This window comes from Alligator mississippiensis, chromosome 3 (genome assembly GCF_030867095.1).
Source record: "Alligator mississippiensis isolate rAllMis1 chromosome 3, rAllMis1, whole genome shotgun sequence".
NCBI lineage: Eukaryota > Metazoa > Chordata > Crocodylia > Alligatoridae > Alligator > Alligator mississippiensis.
In genome coordinates, this window is record NC_081826.1 from 82,460,780 (window position 1) to 82,480,483 (window position 19,704).

The window sequence follows — 19,704 nt, forward strand, 5'->3', positions numbered from 1 at the left end:
GGCAGGGCATTTGGGTCCTGCAGGGGGTGTAGACCTTGTTGGGGGGCCTTAACCCCTGTGGGGGGGGGCATAGCCCCTGTTGGGGGGCAGAAAAATATTTATTAATGTATTCATAAATTCATGAAACATGTATTTAGAATTCACTTTATTATTATGATAGAGACATTAGTAGTCTTCCAAATTGCTTTAACATCAATAAAACATTGACCAACTGATCTCTGTCTCTACCTCACTCTCTCTCTCTTTACAGATAGTGGTCTTTTGTTTTAATTGTGGAGGAACATGGATTTTGAGGTATTTTACAGTGACTTTGGGATTTTTTTTGTCAGGGATTTTTCAGTTTTCCAATAGGCAACACCAGAATTCCTGCTAGGGAGGCCAGTGGCAGGACCCTGCCTGCTCAGATCTAGCACCTTGTATCCAGCTGGCTGTGGCTGACCTTCTGACTAGTTGGGGCCAGGAGGACATGCTTTGACAGTTCAAAGCAGGCCACCATGCCCAGAACATCTTCCAGGCAATAGCTACCCAGATGGCCGGGCAGGGGGCACGCATGACAGTGGTGCTGCACAAAGGCCAACTCTGCAACCACAGCAGTTGCCTCATCTGGGTCTGGCAGATGCACAGTTGCCTCATCTCATCTGTGTCTGGCAGGTATGTAGCAGTTCACAGCCAGATAGCAGCCCCCACGGTGAGACTGCTGCAGTGGGCAGAGGGTGCAGAGAACTCTCAGGGCTGCTGCAGCAGTCCAGCTAGCCCAAGGGGTAGTGTCCCCAGGTACCAATTGGCTGGGCCCCAGAAGCTCCTGAGAGTGAGTAGCCCTGAGCTACTTGACAGGGAAGCTTTTGTACTGCTGGGGCCAGGATAGGGTGGCTTTTTATACTGCTGGGGACAGCACAGGTGCTGGCCCTGGGCTCTAGCTCCCCCTGGCTGAAGATCTGGGGGGAACCAGGCAGGGTTATTTTGCCCCAAGTGGCGCAATTTGCTCCACAACAAAGTACATGTCTGGGCATGTGCACTGAGGCAAAAAGCCCTGGTTCAAATTTGCACTGCTCCTATTTGAGCTGCTGCAAGCACACTTGCTTGCGTGTGCGGACTCACCCGATATCTTTTATTAGACCAACAAGATTTTTGAAAAAAAAATCTTTAATTACAAGCTTTTGGGCACAAACACCCTTCATCAGGCATTGGAGAAAAGATTGTAAAAGTTCTCCTGGGTAGAAATGCTGGTTTATATTTCATAGGATTTCACAGAGGAGTCAATAGATGGAAAACTCCTCTGGGCAGTCAGTTCATAGCTGGTATGAAGCCTCTCACCTTCTGTGAGGATCTGTGATGATGCAAATTACCTTGAAACAAAGGCAAGAGCAGGATCTCAGGTTTCAGGTGGTCACAGTTGTTTTCTCCTTGGCAAAATATGAAGATTTTCATATCATCATTATTATTATCATCATATTATCATACTATCATTCTGATGTAAGTGCAACTTGTCTTTTTCTCTAACTTGTTCACAAAAAGCTTGGAAAGTTTTTAGTTTTTCAAATCATTAAATTTTTCAAAAGGTAGGAAAACTGTATGCCCTTAACTGAAATTGCTACCTCCACTGGCTGTGACCAAATCCTGAACACCATCTGATAGTGAGACTTTGATTCTTGCTGCCACCCCCCTTCTATGCTTTTTCATACTCACCTTATTTTTCCTCTGTCCTATCTATCTTTTTTTGCCTTCTGTTTAATAAGGCTTAGCCAGCCAAGACTTCATCTCTAGCAGCACCGCTGCGAGTCTTTAACTAGACAGTCTGTTCAAAGCAATGTCTTAAACAAGCCAATGCTGCTACAACTTTGGAGATCTTGGATAAGGCTCTGTGCTCTGCCTGTGTTTCTTTAGCAGAAAAATAGGAGCTGAGAGTAAGCACTGGAAAATGACACTGTATTTTCTATCATTGCTGCTCTTTTCTCTGTCTTTTTTTGTCTTCAAAGAAACAGGATTGGAAGCAGTAACAATGACAGCTTCAGACTATCTCAAATAATTTTGTCTCCTTTTCCTCAAGAAGGACAGTTATTACCATCTTAATAACATCTACAAGACTGTTAAACAGATGGTTCTTTCAAGTAAAAGTTCTCTACAGCTAAAAGAGAAAGGGAATAAAAGATACTGTTAAGATAAATTCTTTACTTAAATATTTTATATATAAAATGTTCTTTCTTCCCTTCTTTTCCTCTTTCTCTCTAATAAAGGATTAATAATTTTTCCCTTCTCTTGGCTGGAGGAAAGCAGAAAGATAAAGACAATAGGACAGTACTGAACATTCATATGCAGGTGGATCAAGAGTTCTGCAGAAAAAGCAAGAGGGCAAGGAAAACTGAAAGAAAAGTGCTGCAGTGTTGATAATTTTCTGGGAGGGCCCAAGTTGAAAGATGCTTTCAAAAGCAGTATGATTGGAAAGATGTTCCAGTCTGCACTGCGCATCATCAAGGAGAAGGACAGGTTGGGGCTTTCAGAAAATAAGGCATCCTGAAGAACTGTATTAAATACCTTCAAGGCCTTTGCACATGTGAGGGGCTGAAATACAAGAAGGAGCTCAGAAACTAGAAACCTGTCTGAGAATGACAAAGATAAAGATGACATCTTGCTTCAAGAGGTTGAGAATAAGGTGAAGAAAAACAAGAGACCAGGGTTGGATGGCATACCAGCAAGGCTTATTGACTCACTAGTATGAGACTAACTTAGACCAAGGCATAAGTGAATCAGCATTTTTAAAGTTAGTGTTTTATCAATGTTGCTTTCTGAAGGCGTGTGTCATAAGAGAACTGATTTCTAATTTACTCAGCGCTGTTGTGGTACCTCCATCATGTGACTCCAGTGCAATGCACATATTTGATGTTTTGCTTCTACTTACTATGCCACTGATTTTCTCCATATTCGTCAAGCTTTTTTCTCCACGTTTGTGAAGCTGTTCTTGAATTTCTGACTGAATAGTGTCATCAAACAGAAAAGAAAAATTCAAGATAAAGCACTTTTTATAACCATCATATCTTATCTTCTAGCACATACTTCATGAATAATAACAACTGAAAACATCTCATAACATTTTAAACTCCTAATCTTTACAACTTTGTCTAGTCCTTAGTACTAATATGACTTTCCTACATTTAGTTCATATTTCTTGCAGAGCAACCAGTACACATTAATGCCAAATTTGTCATGCTGTACTTTACAGCATGGCTTGGTATATCTACCTATTATATGACTGATATCCTTTAGGGACTGAAGGGGCCCACATTTTGGACTTACATCTTTCCTAACCTCTGTCTCTGCTTTAACATGTCTTGTGACAATAGCTTGCTCCTGTGCAGCCATAATTAAAGTCTCAGTTCTTCTTTTCAATCCTTTGAAAAGCCACTTATAATTTGCCACCTGCTTTTCATGAGTTTTTCTAAAAGAAGTCTCCATTTTAGTCTCTTTTCCCCGTCCATTTCTGCCCATGTATCTGTTGGTATCTGTCTTATAACTTACATCCAGTAGTATATTCCTCATTTAGTTTTGGGACTTGTTCCCAAATCCCGTTGTTCTGCTGTTTCTCTTTCACATACTTTGCTGTTATTACAGCTCCTGTTCCATGGCTCCCTCAACTTCTCAGCCCTTTTCATCCATCCCTCCTATCAACATAAAAGCCTGTAAACTTATAAGTTCATGTTCACTACTTTATAGAGCACAAACAACCTCCTGATCCAGTCTACTTCCTTTAGATCAACCTGCTTTCAATTTACTGATGCTGCAGAATGCCATTTAACTGGAATGACGTATATATTTATTGATGTAAGCGTATTTTGCATATTGAGCTTTATTTGCATGAGTTTTACTAATCTCCCCAAATTTATTTTCTTCAGTATTCCTTTCATTTCTCATTTAGGAGTTTTTCTTTGGAAGAAGTACTAAACAATTGTAATATCCAATACTATTTATGCCTGTTATCCCATTATCCATTTCTGCCTCCTTTGGGATTTGTGTAGTTCCTTTTACTACCTTAAGATATACGGTATTTTATTACTGACCCAGTTATTTGTTTCATTTTGTTTAGAATAAAAGCACCAGATTCTTTTCTGCACTCTCCATACATTATTCAGTCATCTTACCCCACACCACTGATTTGCAATTCTGCTGGCAAGAAGGCTCATGCCTTCCCTCTCAACTCTGAAAGCCTCCCCTTATAGGATAAATAAAATAGATAAATAAAAGATTTGCTAATCATTTTCTCCCTTTTAAGCATCAACAAAGCACATGGAACATAATGACAAGAACATAGATAATTAAAAGAGAAAGCTTAAGGCCCTGGAGACAACCCATCTAGATTTCTGGCTTGAAACACTCAGAAAGCCTCCTCCACCCCTCAGCACTTCCTTCTCAGGATTGGAAGGCTAAGACTTTGGGTGTGCACTCAGCGTTATGCACTCTAAATATCCTCTGCAGGTAATACTAAAATTATTAAAACTGTTCCATGCTCTTAAGTTACAGCACAAATTTAAGAGCAACTGGTAACCAGGGACTCAAATTACAGAGAATACAGTTTCCAGTAAATATGAACTATATCATACTGCAAGATAAGCCAAGTAATAGAAAGTTTAAAAGGAGAAAGTCAGTGACATTATAGGCCAACTAAGGTCAGTATTGTGAAAATTCACAGACAAGTAAGTAGAATTTCAGCCATAAATTTCTTTCACAGTATAAGATAAAGGAAACTAGGTTGTAAGTTATCAGTTATAGGTTTCTCCAGCAAAGCAGACATCATTCTCAGAGAATTACAGCTTATATTTATCTACATAGTTAATTAATATAGTGTTTATTATTTTCCCCCTTGATAATTAACAATGGATAAATACTCAGTACAGCTCAATACCTTGCTATTTGGTTATATAGTCCTTCAGCTAGTTTTCAGACCAGGAGATTGAGGTTTATCATAAAACTGATTTGAACTCATTTTTAAAATATGTTTTTCTGAGTCAGTCACAAATACTTTGCCTAATTATTATATTTACTGTGGTTTTTTTAGAACTGTCACAACCCAAAGTTGTGATTTTTTGTTTGTGTGCGCTTTGGCACTGCTAAATTATGTTCCCGCTAAATTGCAGCTTCCTTGCATGGTGGAGTTCTCTGCTGCAGAAGAGAACCCCGGTGGAACGGAGAATTTCCCGCCAATTTGTAGCTTTCTTTTGCATCTCAGAAATGCACAGTGCAAAGGAGTTCCCGCCATTTGTATGAAGATTCATGCCACGTTATTGGCCGATTCTAATACATGCACACGTGGTGGCTAGCGATTGGCTTGCTAGCCATATAAAGAGCTTGGGTGATTTCCGCCCAAGTTGGAGGACTCCACGAACATCAGGAGGGGGAGACTTCACACTGTGCGAAGATCTCCAAGCACTGCGGATCCTTATGGACCCAACGCATTTCTTAAGAAGGCAAGAGAGGTCTAAACAGCCTCTGGCCTCTCCCCGTCGCCAAGCTCAATCCTAGACGTATCCCTTTCCTGCATATTAAAGATTCAAACCCACGGAGCTTTAACAACTCTGGGGCCAAAGAACCGAACCCATGGAGCTTCGACAACTCCGTGGGAAAGAAATTACCGAACCCGCGGAGCCTTAACAACTCTGGGGCCAAAGAACTGAATTTGTCGTAGTCCTCCAACGAGGATTTAAGCAGAGCTGCACCTGGAAACTGTCCAGCCTACACCGCAACCATCTTGGGTGTAAGTAAATAATCTTTAAGTCAGCCACTACGCATCCGTGACTAATTCTAGCTCGCCCCCGGTCTTCTCCGACCCCGCGTGCCTGGGCTGCTGGCTACAGCCCACATGCGCAAAGATGGGCCCGGCTCGCCCCCGGCCCGCACAAGAACCAGTCAGAAATTTTCTGATGGACAGCTTTTTCTGTTAGAAAATACTGTTTAGTTAAAAAATTGAATGGTTTCATAGCAAAATGTTGTTTTCAAGGTAAAATAATTCAAAACAATGCAAATTGTTTGACAGTATTACAGTATTAGCTTAACTGTTCTGACACATTTTAAATGGAAATGTGGACTGCTATTGTCAATTTTATTTTATATTACCTGTTACATTTTATATTTAAAATATTTTAAATGCCAGTATTGGAACAAAACATTTTGACTTCATAAATGATGGTTCAATTAAATGATGCTTAACATTTCATTGTACAGGAATTTTTATTTTTTTCATACTGTTTTGGAAAATAAATCTTTCTGAACTCATGCAATTACTTGCAAAATGAAAAATCCATTTCCACCACAGTTCTTTTTCTTTCAGCTACAAATTTTGTATCGCTAACCAAAAAATCATGTTTATTTAGCAAGGTTTCTTCTGCATGTTCTTTTGCTGATTGTGGTCCTATTATCCTCTAGCATGTTAGCAATATTAACCCCCACACACTATCATTCAGGGCAACCGTGAGGTCTTCACTTAATCTTTATTTAGTCCTTATTCACTCAGTCTCAGGAGCAATATATTATGCAATATATTGCATATGAGTTATCTGGAGTGAGAGTTTCCATCCCTTTCATCTAAATCTCTGGTTAATATAAACCTTGCTTGCTTACTGCAATAGTTATTTTTGACAATTGAATCTTTTGAAAGGGGATATAATCGTCTTGGGTATGCAGAAGTAAGCTTCTCTCTTAACTAAATAAGTGGATATTTGATCTTTTCTATACACAATACCTATAATTTATAGAACGGATTTAATTTACGTTGGGTGGACAGTCACTGCTGATTGTGCCCATTTTTGCTACTGCTCAGTTTTTGCCCTGCAAGTATATCTGGGAGATAGCTTCTTTGACCATCTGAAAAGGTTTCTTGTAACTGGTATCCAGGTTGTAGCTGTATTGGTCTAGAGGCAAAAGGAATCAACTTGTGGCAGAGGGGATATCTTTTATTAGACTGTCACGGCGGGATCCTGCAGGAGGGCCGTGATCTCCTTAAGGTCCCTCTCACCGTGTCAAGGCCGGCCCAAGGGCACCCTCTTCTTCTCGCCCACCACGTCTTTGATGTTCAGTATATGTTGGGAGGCTGCCTTATACCGCCTTGGGCACAGCGTATCAGGACCTCTGTCCTCGCAGTTTTCCCGGACTCTTGTGGTCTCGCCATATGATGGGTGCTACTCAGGCACCCTAGCCTTATGGGCTATGCGTGGCTCCTACCAACCCCTAATACCCCAACCCCTAATACCACACCCCAAGCCTCGTTGGACTGTCAAAATACCTGCCCGCTCTCCTGGGCCTCTTCTGTAATCTAGCCCGCTCTCGGGCTTCTCATCCGTCTACGACACTGCCCCTCGCTGGGGCTCTTCCTCTAATCCTGCCCTCTTCTTAGGGCTCCTGGTGCCCACTCTGGGCCTTCTCTCAAATATACAGCCCCTCTCTGGGGTCTCGGTGCCCTTTCTGGGCCTCCTCTAAAAGCGTTGTCCTGCTCAGGGACCCTTGCCCGCTTTGGGACTCTATATCGAGCCTCCGGTCTTTCAGGCCCACCGCACTGCTTCCCTTTTTCCTGGACGCTGTACTGCTATCCCCTTTTCCTGAGGTCCACTGCAGCACCCTGCCCTTCTCTTGGGTTTTCTGCAGTGCTAGCCTGTTACCGGCTCCTCACATAGAGCCCGAGAGGGGCACTTTCTGGGCCTAGGGTCTCCGCACCCCACACCACTGCGCCTTGACTGGCACCTGGATCCTCACGCTACTGTGGGTCTCCTACAAGGATACTGCAGCCGCACTGGCGCTAGGGCCCCCCACCCCTCTGGGGGTCCCTATGAGGCCCCCTCCAACCCCTTATAGCCTCACCCAAACCACCGGTCTTTCAACATGACAACAACAATGTAAAACAAGCCCCTAGGCTATAACTTAACATAAGCTACCTGGCTATAACTCAACATCACTGCAATCTCCAGAGCCACTTCCCTTCAGTCTGCTCAAGCAGTACTCACATCCTAGCTCCACAAACTCCTATCCCTCTGGCTGTTAGCAGGAAACTGCTAGCCTGGCTTCAGCCCTGTGCTTTATAAGGGCCAGGCCCTGCCTCCTACAGGCAGCTGATTCTCATTAGTTGCCCCAGCAACCCACACCTGTACTCCTTTATCACCACTAGGGCTCCTTATGCACTGCCAGAGCTTCTCCTCTGGCAGTTTTCCCCTCTCTAGGAGCGGGGCAGCAAGGTGCACCACGAAACAGACGAACTAGATATTTGCCTGATGAAGGGTGCCTGTGCCCAAAAGCTTGCAAATAAATATATATTTTTTGCAAATATCTAGTTGATATAATACAAGATATAACCTCTGCCAGGAATTGTGATTCCTTCTTGTAACTGTGCACTTAACTGGTTCTTTGAGTATTTTATGTGGAATTTTAAAACAGAATATTCTACCTGTTATGTCTTTCTCTTGCTTTCCCCCTTCTTACACATTTTAAAACTGTATCTTTGTTATTACTCTAGAGATAGTTTGTTATACAAATTGTATTTAAAAGACTATAAAAATAAACAAATGTACACTACTGGATCTGGCTGTGCTGCTTTTTTGATGGAAGCGCACATTCTCATGCATGTTTAAAGGCAGGTGTTTGCCAAATCCAAAAATACAATTCTCACTGCTGTAATGCTTTGAGATCTCACAACTATGCTATGGTGCTCATAGTATTCTTTGCATTTGAATAGTAATTATTTGCACTCAGAGTCAGAAAACAACCAAGTTGTTTGCTGAACAAGTACATTTCATGTGGTCCACAGTGAATAATCTATTGGGACTTTGCTTCACTTTCAAATTGAAATATGAGTAGCCAACATGGATATGAGAACTAGTTATTGAAATGCATTTTGGGGGCAGCTTCAGATTTGTGATTTAGTAAGAATTGAATACCAAATAGGAAGATACATTTTGTTCCAAAAATAAGACGGCAAGAGAACTAAATATTGATAGTTTGTGAAATCTTGGATACTTATTCTAAAATATTAAAAAAAATATTTCTTGGGAAAGTAAGGAGTTCTTTTTTAAGGCAACTATGAATTTCCTAAAACCCAGGAAAGCCCCTGTTTTAAGGATCTAGTCAATATACCACAGTCCTAATTGATTTTATAGAAGCAGCATTTTATTAAGTTTTTGGAAACCACTGTACTCTAGCCACTGAGCCACTAAGCCAATATAATCTGGTGAAAACAAAAAGGACAACAATTCCTTCCCCAACTTAGAACATGTAAATATTGTGTTTTTCCTGTCCCTACATTTTACAATGATCCTTTGTCTTCTCTTCCCACCAGGAGCTTTTAAACCAGGGGTGAGTTATTATTTGGGCCCAAGGGCCAGATGGGGAGTTTTGATGAGGTGTCACTGGCCAGGTCAGCACCCCCCACCCTTCCTCCCAGCTACAGCAACTGAGCAAAACTCCCTATGGGACTATGGACGGGCAGGGAGCAGTGTTTGGGCATGGGAGGGGTAGGGGAGGCTGGGGTCATGGGGTCAAGTCATGGGATGGTGACAGCTCTTGGCTGGGGCCCAGGGCCTAGGCCCATTCCTTACATGCCTCTGCCCTTGGGAGGGGTGTAGGGAGTTGCATGTGGAGGGGTGTGCATATCTGTGTGTGGTGCGAAGGGGAGAGCTGCCTGGGCTCTAGGTCCTGGGAGCTTGCTGTGGGTGGGGGGCACATTGAGAAAAGCTTGCCCAGGCCATACAGCCCATGCTGCCCCCATGGTGCTCCACTGGCAGGGGAAATACCATGACCAGTAAGATGATTTTCCTAGTCACTTGGGATAACTACTTTTCTGGCAAGGGATAGTACCCAGGCAGAGGTAGTGTATAATTTACCTCCCATTTTCATTTCCAGTGGGAAGATCTTGGCTTTACGCCTACTTTATAGAAATGGGAGACTCTTCCTTAGCTTGCTTCTGCAGCCAGACAGCTGAGGGCAAGCAAAATTCACAGGCATCCAAACCCCAACCCTCTGGGCTTGGACCTGCATGTAGGATGCCTGCAAAAACATTTGGAAGCATCTGAAGCCCCCGGTGGGGGTAGAGGGTGTTTGCCAGTAATAGGGCCACTTATGGTTCTTGAACATCTCGCAGATTTGGAATAGATTTGGCTGATTTGACTTGGAACAAAAACAATTTCCTTATAAAAAAGCAAACAAAAATGGGGTCAAGCCCTGCCCATATACACTGAGGCAGCCCATGCTGTGCTCCTGCCCATGCCCATGGCCTAGCTGGGTGCTGCTGTGCTCCCCTTGCCTCCAGTGGTGGCTCCTGCTCCAGATCTTGACTCTGCCATGCTGCTGTGAGCTGGATGGGTGGGGAAGCAGATGGCTTTTGCCTCAGCACATGGGGCTGCTAGAAGCTATGCACACTGACCAGGACTGGGGTGTGGGCACTGGTGGGAACCCAATACAGGCTGCCCCAGAGTGAGCGGGTCGCTGTGGGGGCAGTTGTGTGCCAGATCCAATCAACTGGTGGGCCAGATCTGGCCCACGGCCGTATTTTGCCCACCCCTGTTTTAAACCCTAACTAGTTAATGGAATCAAAACTCCACTGAGAAGTTATTTAGCTGAGAAGGGGAATAGGAAACTTATTTCATGAATTACTATCCACCCTAGGAGTCAAATTTCTTCTGTGGTTGATATAGCATGTATATATGTCAATGTCCAAATTTTGTGCCAGGGCTCCCAAATAAAATTCAAGGATCAGCCTTTGTATACAGTCCTTCCTCTAGTGTCAGGTTTAGTTTGTCTGACTGAGAGTCTATTCAAAAGCAAAGCAGAAATTCAGTGAACAGAAAACTATTTACCCCTCATGGTTGTTATACAGCTGTTTTGTAGGCAGAGCTTTCTGTGCAACTTCTTCTTTGCTCTCCTGTGTTTCCTTTTATCTTTTACTCACTTCACCACAAAGAAAAGAGATGTAGTGGCATGGCTAAATTCCAGTTATTCCATTGGTAATAAACAGACAGTGCTGGGCAGTCAGTTCTAATCCTCACAAAATTGGTCTGAATCCTATAGCAATAACCATATTGAATAAGCCATCATGCAGTATCTTTTTTGTTTCTAAGAGACTGCATTTCATCTTCAAATTAATAAGAATTATGTACAGAAGCTCTTCTTGTCCAAACCAATTTCCTCTTGCAGTTCTCTTTTCTGTTCAAATCCCTAGCCAGCAGTCATGCAGAGATAAAAACTCCTGAAGCTGCTCTGCTTTTTTAAATCCAGTGACATAGGCAACAATCATGGACAACTTCTAAAGCACACCAAAAACTACTTATAGGATTGACATATTTTATCCTGTAAATGATCACAAAGAATTAGTAAACATCTATGAAGTCATCCCTCTAGGAAAATATGGCTTTATTAGAATTTGTGTGAATACTAAAAATCATATGCACTGGGAAACATAAAAGTTTTTTCCGCTCACTTCCAAAAAGTAAGAACATAGACTTCTTGTAATATCTATAATCTATTTTTTGCTTGGACAATTTTTGACAAATTCACTTTAGCTCTTATATGCAGTTCTGAATGAACTCTCATAAATTAATTCCGGGGATGCATATTACTTGTTTGTGATACAGTAGAGTCAGGTCAATTTCCGGTTGTCCTGAAGTAGAACTTATGTTTCCAATTCTTTATGCTACAATGTCTGATTGCCTGGTGTAAAATGGCATACTGGTTTTGGTGTGAGACATCCTATGTTGTTGAAGTGCATTAGAAAGTTTTTTTGTATATTATTGACCCCTACAGCATGTCATGCAAATTGTTTTTAATTAATGAAGATGTTAATTAAGGTGGGAGGCTGCCCATTCGTGCCCCAATGCCAGGGGGCACTATCTGCAGCTCTTTACCTTCCCTACACCACAGCCCATGCCTCACAGATGGCATCCAGATGTTCTAGTGCTCCCAGCCTACAGCCAGACCAAGCTTAGGCCATACCATCAGGCCTCAGTCACACACATTCATACTGCCCTCCTCTCACTAGGGCCTCTCACACTCCACCCTCTCTCACAGAGTCTCTTTCATACATCAGCAACTCATCCTGCCTTTCTTCCTCTTGGAGCAGGCTCCTTAGGCCATAGGCTTAGCTAGTCCATCCCTTGGGTGGCAGACGTACCATCTTTTGGGTCTCTCCCGCGACCCTCACCAGGGTAGTGGCCAGCCAATTACCTGACCGGGCCTAAGCTTGCTCTGGTCCCTTCCAGGGGCAACTCTATCTACATAAACATACTGGGCACTCAGCCTTCTGGTTTTCCTCCCACCCCCCCCACTGGGCTCTTCATCTCCACCCCTTTCTGGGGCCACCCCTCACCAGGGTGTTCTTATCCCCTCACTCAGGGATCCCCACTTCCCTCTTCACTTGGGACTCCACACCGCCCCCCTCACTCGGGGCTCCAGATCTCCACCCCCTCACTGGGGCTACTCATCTCTGCCCCCTCACTTGGGGCCATGAGAGCTTCCCTTCCCAGTGGGCTCAGATGGCCATAGCCATGCCTGGCCCCAACTACCTTTTCTCAGGGTCTTGCACCCCCCCCCGCAGGGCTCAGGTGGCTGCAGCCATGCCTGGCCCCCATTCTCCCTCCTCAGGGTCTTGCACCCCACAGGGATCAGGTGGCTGCAGTTGTGCCTGGCCCCCCACTCTCTCTTCTTGAGGCCTTGCACCCTTCAGAGCTCAGGTGGCCATAGCTGTACCTGGCCCCAACTGTGTTATGTAACCCACCTGAAGGTGAGGGCTAGGGTTAAGGTGCCCCTACCCACCTTTCATTGGGGTGATCACTGGCCTGGCATTTCCTGGGGGCTCCCGTGCCACTGAGAACCCCACCCGGCCAGCCACTCCCAGCAGGGTGAAGTTTTAGGTCAAGCCCAGGACCAGGAGCCTCCTAGCCATCCCCTACAGCTCCTCCATTACCTCCAGGATGATGCACTAAAGCCTTGCAGCCAGGCAATGTTGCTGCCTCCCCTGCCAGCAGCAAACTTCCATGTTTATATGGATGGCCAGAGATCCAAAATAATCACCACAATCAGGCACCTGCCAGGTGCTTGGCCTAGGTCTTAAAGTGGCAGGCAGCAACAGTGCCCTGCCACACACCTCCCCCCTTAAAATGGTAACCGGGGGAGGTTTCCCCAACTGCTTCTCCAAAACAGGCTCCCTTCAGAGCCTGTGAGAGCCCTCAAGTGGCGAGCACCCCCAAAGGTGCTCTGCCACACATTCCCCCCTTGGAATGAGATCTGGGGGGCTTCACTTGGCTGCCTTCCCTGCTGGGCTCTGCCCCAGCCTACAGAAGCCCCTGCTACATGGCAAGCACCCCAAAGGTGATCTGCCACACTCAGAAATATAAGATGTTCCATCTGGGGGCAAATAATCCCCAACATACCTACAGGATTGGTGGCAACAATATGACTTGCACCACAACTGAAAGGGACCTAGGGGTAGTGACTGACCATTGCATGCATAAACATGAGCCAGCAGTGCGATGTTGTGGCCAGCAGGGCAAACAACACGCTGGTATGCATTAACCATTGCATCTCATGCAAAGCTAAGGAAGTGATACTCCCATTGTACTCTACACTGGTGAGACCACAGCTGGACTACTGCATCCAGTTCTGGGTGCTGCACTTCATACTTGAGAGGGTCCAGAGAATAGCCACCCATATGATCAGCCATATGACAAGACAAGCCGTACTAGGAGAGGCTGAGGGACTTGGATCTCCTCAACTTACAGAAGAGAAGGCTGAGCAGGCACTTGGTAGCAGCTGACTGGGGAGTACATCAGGGGAGTACATCAAGAACTCGGTGAACAGCACCTCTGGCGAAGACCAGGAGCAATAGATACAAACTCTTGGGAGGCCACTTCAGGCTCACTTCCAGGAAAAACTCCTTCACTGTCTGGGTTTCCAGACTCTGGAATAAACTCCCTCCAGTGGAAGTGCAGTCGTCTCCCCTCAAAATCTTCAAAAGGAGACTGGACAGTCACCTCGCTGGGGTCACTTGACCCCAGTTGTCTTTTCCTGCCTAGTGCAAGCGGACTGGACCCAATGATTTAAAAGGTCCCTTCCAGCCCCTAACAATCTATGAATCTATGAAAATTTCCATTATGACTGCTAGAGTTCTTTGCCGATCTTATTTACTCTGTTAGAGGGCATGAGGACTCATCACCTGAAGCTAGTAAATTACACATTCAAAACATCTTTCTTTCTTTCTTTCTTTCTTTCTTTCAAGATGGCCGCCGACAGCTGAAGCCCTTCTAAGCTCCTCCAGCTCAGGTGCTTTCAGCTCGTTGCCTCGCACTCCCTGCCCCCCTTTTCCTGTCCCCCCCAAAAAAAACCCTTGCCTTTCCCCACCCTGTCCCTGGGGACCCCCTCCCTGCCCCCTCCCCCCACTTTCTGAGCCTTTTTCCCCTGGGCTCTGGCAGCCTCGTTTGTCTCTGCCCCTCCCCCACCCGCGCCTGAGTTCTCCCTTTGATTTCTGCTGCCTCCCTCCCCCAGGGCCCCTGCCCTTGGTCCCTGCCATCTGCCCCTGCCTTGGGGCTTGCCCTGAGCCCCTGCGGGGTTGCTCTGCCCCCCCTCAGGCCGATTTTGGGGCGTTTTCAGCCCCCTCCCAGTCCCCCGAGTCAGCCTGAGGCTTTTTTTTTTTTTTTCTGCGCTTCGCAGTTTAACCCTGTCCTGGCGAGGAATGGCGGCTCCTACGCCTGGCAGCTGGCATGAGGATGTCTCTCGGGACCTCCCACTGTCTCATGGCCTGAGGGTTCATACCCCTCTCCATGTGGGGCTCGAGGCTTGCGTGGAGGCTCTGGCCGCCCTCCTGGGATGGCGTACCATCCGCTACGCGGGGCGCGTGAACACGGTCCTGATAATCTATTTGAGCAAGCCCACCTTGGTTGACAGGGTGTGTGCGGAGGGCCTGGACATTGCGGGCATCCACTACCCCGTCACGCCCCTAGAGACTCAGGCAGTGAGGGTGGTGATTTCCAACGTCCCACCGCACGTTTCCGATCGGGAGCTGGCCAGGGGACTCGAGGCCTATGGGGTTCCCGCGAGTCCTTTTCGCCGCCTGCCGATGGGAAACAAGAACCCTCAGGGCAAGCACGTCCTGTCCTTTCGGAGGCAGGTCTTCATGCTCCTCAAGGAGGGCCCCCAGTCGCTGCCTCGCTCCCTGAGCCTCACGCTCGAGGGGCGGCGGTTTATTATCTATCTGTCTGTGGGAGAGACCACGTGCTTCAAGTGCGGGGGCTCCTCCCACCTGGCCGCGCAGTGCCCTCGGGGCAAGGCAGCCGGACCATCGCCGCCTGCGGCAGCGCCGAAAGACGGCGCGTCGACCTCTGGGGCACGCGACAGGCCCAGGGAGGCTGGGAGCTCTTCCTCCCGACCTCCTTCCCCCTCCGTTCCATCTCAGGGGACCGGGGTCTCCAGCGGGAAGCCATCGTCCAGCCAAGGGGCTGGTGCTGCTACCATGGCCCCACCGCCCCCTCCCCCGTCTGTGGCGCCCCCTGCCCTCGGTGCAGCAGCCCCACCGGGTGGAGAGGCGGACGCCTCCCCTTGCCCCCTGCCTGCCCCGGCCGAAGTGGCTGGGGTGGCCGGGGACTGCGGTGCTGGAGCCTCATCGGATGATGGGGCTCGGGCATCCTCCCTACCACCCGAAAAAGAGAGGGAGATGAGGGGGGCCTCTCAGGACACCCCATCCCTGACAGACCCCTCCTCGGCCAGTGCCGAGGACCCCCCCACTACAGAGCCGGACCCCGTTCCGGCTGCCACACCACCCGCCCCGTTGGATGTAGGCACCGACGAGGCAGACTTAGCGGGTGGGGGGGAGGGGCCTTCAGGGGTCCCCCTCCCCTCGCCTGTCCCCCAGCCTCCGGAGTCAGGCGGCAGCAGGGATAGTGGCGAATGTCTCTCTTCCGGTGGCCTGGCCCCGGGGGTGGCGGGAGAGCCCGCTGCCCCTTTGGTCACGCCCCAGCCTACCGGAGCAGATGGGGAAGTTAGCGAGATGGAGATCCAGCTCTCGGAGTCTCGCAAGAGACGTCGTGAGCGGGATGGCCCCTCCCCCCCCAAGAAGACAGGGAATGTCCTCGCGGAGCCGGTCCTCGACTCGGACGACGAGAGGCGGCTGATGTGCCTGGACATCGAGGGGGTCGACGCTGCAGTTGCGGGCGAGCTCCCGCCGGGGGTGCGGCCTCGCCGCTCTTCCGTGGGCAACATGCACCCCAAGCTGGCGGAGCCCCCCTGGGTCTCTCCTGACTATGGGGGACTCCTGTCCTTGCTGAAGCTAACCAAGGGGCAGAAAAATGTAGCGGGGCACATCACCCAGTGGTGTGCGGACCCCAAAGTGTTTGTCAAGGCTGCCAGGGCGGCAGTCAAGCTCATGAAGCAAGATCGGGGCACACGTCAGATGGCCTACCGTCTGGACAAGCTTGCCCAGAGGGTGAGAGTGGAGTGGGGCCTGGGCGGGTCCCTCGACTAGAGTAGGGCACGGTAGGCCTTCCCTGACCTGTCTGTATTGCCTTGCTCTGCTCTTGGGTGCTCGCTCTTCCACCCGCACTCTGCTTTGCTCCTCCTCTCCCACACCCACCCCCATGGCAGCCACAACCATTGGCACCTTCAACGTCAACGGCTGTCGAGACGCGGTGAAGCGCGAGGCCGTCCTGGAGCTCCTGCGGCAGAAGAGGCTGGCCGTCGCCTTCCTACAAGAGACCCACTCTGACAGGTTCAACCAGGCGGCCTGGCGGGCTGCCTGGCGAGGACAGGTGTTCCTGAGCCACGGCACCAACCTCCGCGCGGGGGTCGCGACACTCTTATCGCCGCAGCTGCAGCTTGACGCGGCGGTGCCGCGGGAGGTCGTCCCCGGCCGCCTGCTGACCGTCCGTGTCACCCTCGCGCAACACCGTCTGCTGCTCGTCAACATCTACGCGCCCTCCGATGGCCAGGAGAGGGTCGCTTTCTTTGAGAGCTTGGCTGCCCTCCTGCGCGACGCTAGCGAGGATGATGACCTGCTCCTCCTCGGGGGCGATTTCAATTGCACCACTGCCCCGCGCCTCGACCGCACAGGGCCTGAGCCCCACCTGCCCTCCGCTCGCAAGCTGCAAGCTGCCCTGGAGGGGGCAGACCTCGTGGACGTCTGGCGAGCCCTGCATCCCGATGCGCGCCAGTACACCTGGGCCAAGACGAGTGCCGGCGGTCTCACCATGGCTCGCCTCGACCGCCTTTATATCACCAGGCACCACCTGCCACTCCTGCGCAGCAGCCGCATCGCTCCCTCGGGTCTATCAGATCATGGCCTGGCCTTCAGCGAACTGAGCCTGCCGGGGAGAGCCTGTGCACGGGCACCGTATTGGTGTTTGAACATTAGTCTGCTCCAGGACTCTTATTTCCGGGACTGCTTTGCCCACTTTTGGCGGAGGTGGGAGGCTGCGAGACCGAGCCACTCCTCCTGGAAGCTGTGGTGGGACGTGGGCAAGGTCCAGACCCGAGCCTTCTGCCAGCAGTACACCCAGCTGGCCGCGAACGAGACGCGCCGCCGTATCCGGGAGTTGGAGGAGGACGTGGCGGAGCTCGAGGCTGCTCTGCTGGCCGCTGGCAGCGACGCGGCACTGAGCGAGAGCCTCCGGCTCCGCAGGAAATGCCTGCGCGACTTGGCGGAGAGCGCGACCCGCGGCGCGAGGATCCGCGCCCGCTGCCAGGAGCTGGTGGAAACCGACGCCCCGACCCGCTTCTTTTTCGACCTGGAGCGGCGGCGGGCAGCGAGCAAAGCCTTGGACCATCTCAAGACTCCTGAGGGCCGGGTCATTACAGAGCCGGGCGAAGTCCGCGAGCGTGCCGTCGCCTTCTATCGCGACCTGTTCGCGGCCGAGCCGTCGTGCCCCGAGGCCACGCGGGAACTCCACGAGGGCCTACCGCGTCTCGATGCCCTGGAGGCCGGCGAGCTGGAGCGGGACTTGTCCCTGGAAGAGCTGGCGGCCGCCACGGCCGGCCTCGCCTCCGGCAAAGCCCCGGGCCTCGACGGGCTGCCTGCCGAGTTCTACAAGACCTTCTGGCCTCTCCTCGGCCCCAGCCTCCTGCGCGTTTTCCAGGAGAGCCTCGCCGACAAGGTCTTGCCGATCAGCTGCCGCCGAGCGGTGCTGACCCTGCTGCCCAAGAAGGGAGACCTGGGCTACATGAAGAACTGGCGGCCGGTCTCCCTGCTGTGCGCGGACTACAAGATTCTGGCCAAAGCGCTGGCCACCCGCCTCCGCGCGGTCATGGCCTCTCTCACCGGGCCCGAGCAGAGCTACTGCGTGCCGGGCAGGACCATACAAGACAACCTGTTCCTGCTGCGGGACCTGCTCACGGCTAGCGAGCTCTTTGGCCTCGACGTCGGCCTCCTCTCTCTCGACCAGGAGAAGGCCTTTGACCGCGTGGGCCACGCCTACCTCTTCCGCACGCTGGAGGCCTTTGGCTTTGGGCCCCTCTTCACCGGGGCCCTCCGGGTCTTGTACCGGGACATTTCCAGCCTGCTCAAGGTGAACGGGGTGCTTTGCGCTCCGTTCCCCGCGCGCAGGGGCATTCGCCAGGGCTGTCCGCTGTCGGGCATGCTCTACGCCCTGGCCATCGAGCCGCTGTTACACGCGCTGCGCCGCCGCCTGAGTGGGGTGGCCCTGCCATCGGCCACGGGCCCGTCCGCTGGCCCTCGTCTCCGGCTGTCGGCCTACGCGGACGACGTCACCGTCTTCCTCGCCACCCGGGAAGACGTGCGGGCTCTGGCAGATTGCCAGCGGGCCTACGAGCGCGCCTCCTCCGCCCGCATCAACTGGGGCAAGAGTGACACTCTGCTGCTTGGCGCATGGACTGGCAGGCCTCCGCCGGACTTGCCGGGGGGCCTCGCCTGGCGCCGCGAGGGCCTCAAGGTCTTGGGCGTGTTCCTGGGGCCGACGACCTTCATGGCGCGCAACTGGGACGGGCTCGAGGAGGGAGTGGAGGCCCGCCTGCAGCGGTGGCGCTGGCGCCTGCCCAGCCTTTCCTACCGGGGGCGCGTCCTCGTCATCAATAACCTGGCGGCGGCCACCCTGTGGCACCGCTGCGCGGTGCTGGACCCTCCGCCGGAGCTACTGGAGCGACTGCAGCGGCTCCTGGTCGATTTCCTGTGGGACGGACGCCACTGGCTCCCACGAGCTGCCCTCTACCTGCCCACCGGCGAGGGGGGCCAGGGCCTGATCGATCTGGCCAGCAGGGTGGCCGCCTATCGGCTGCAGGCCCTCCAGCGGCTCCTGTACACCGAGGGCCACCTCCCGTGGCGACAGCTGGCGTGCCGATTCCTGCGGCGAGTGGGGGGCCTCGGCTTTGACCGGGAGCTGTTTCAACTGGACCTCACCTTCCTGAACGGGGTGGTCCTTCCCCCGTTCTACCGCAGCGTGGTGCGGGCCTGGCGGGCGGCCTTCCATCTCTGTCCCCAGGCCAGGCACCTGCGGTTCCCGCAGCTCCTTCGAGAGCCCTTGGTCCACAACCCGGCCCTGCACCGTGTCGTGCCGAGCCTGGCCTCCGCCAGCCTCACGGCAGCTCTCGTCGAGGCGCGCTCCACCCGCCTGGAGCACCTCCTGGACCCCGCTCGGTCGGACTGGCTGTCACCCGAGGCCCTGGCTGCCCGGCTGGCCATGCGCTCCGTCCGCACCGCGGGGCGGCTTCTGCGGGCCGTTAGGGCCGCCCTCCCGACGGAGGCAG

At 50.8% G+C, this 19,704-nt stretch overlaps 1 long non-coding RNA gene across 1 annotated transcript; it reads right to left on the minus strand.

Moving 5' to 3' along the window:
• Nucleotides 1-1,184: 1,184 nt before the first annotated feature.
• On the minus strand, nucleotides 1,185-8,022 carry LOC132249087 (uncharacterized). Its single transcript, XR_009460482.1, has 3 exons — nucleotides 7,983-8,022; nucleotides 2,897-2,968; nucleotides 1,185-1,403 (listed from the first exon to the last, which is right to left on the minus strand). It is a non-coding gene; the product is annotated as an uncharacterized LOC132249087 (long non-coding RNA).
• Between the last annotated feature and the right edge of the window lie 11,682 nt (nucleotides 8,023-19,704).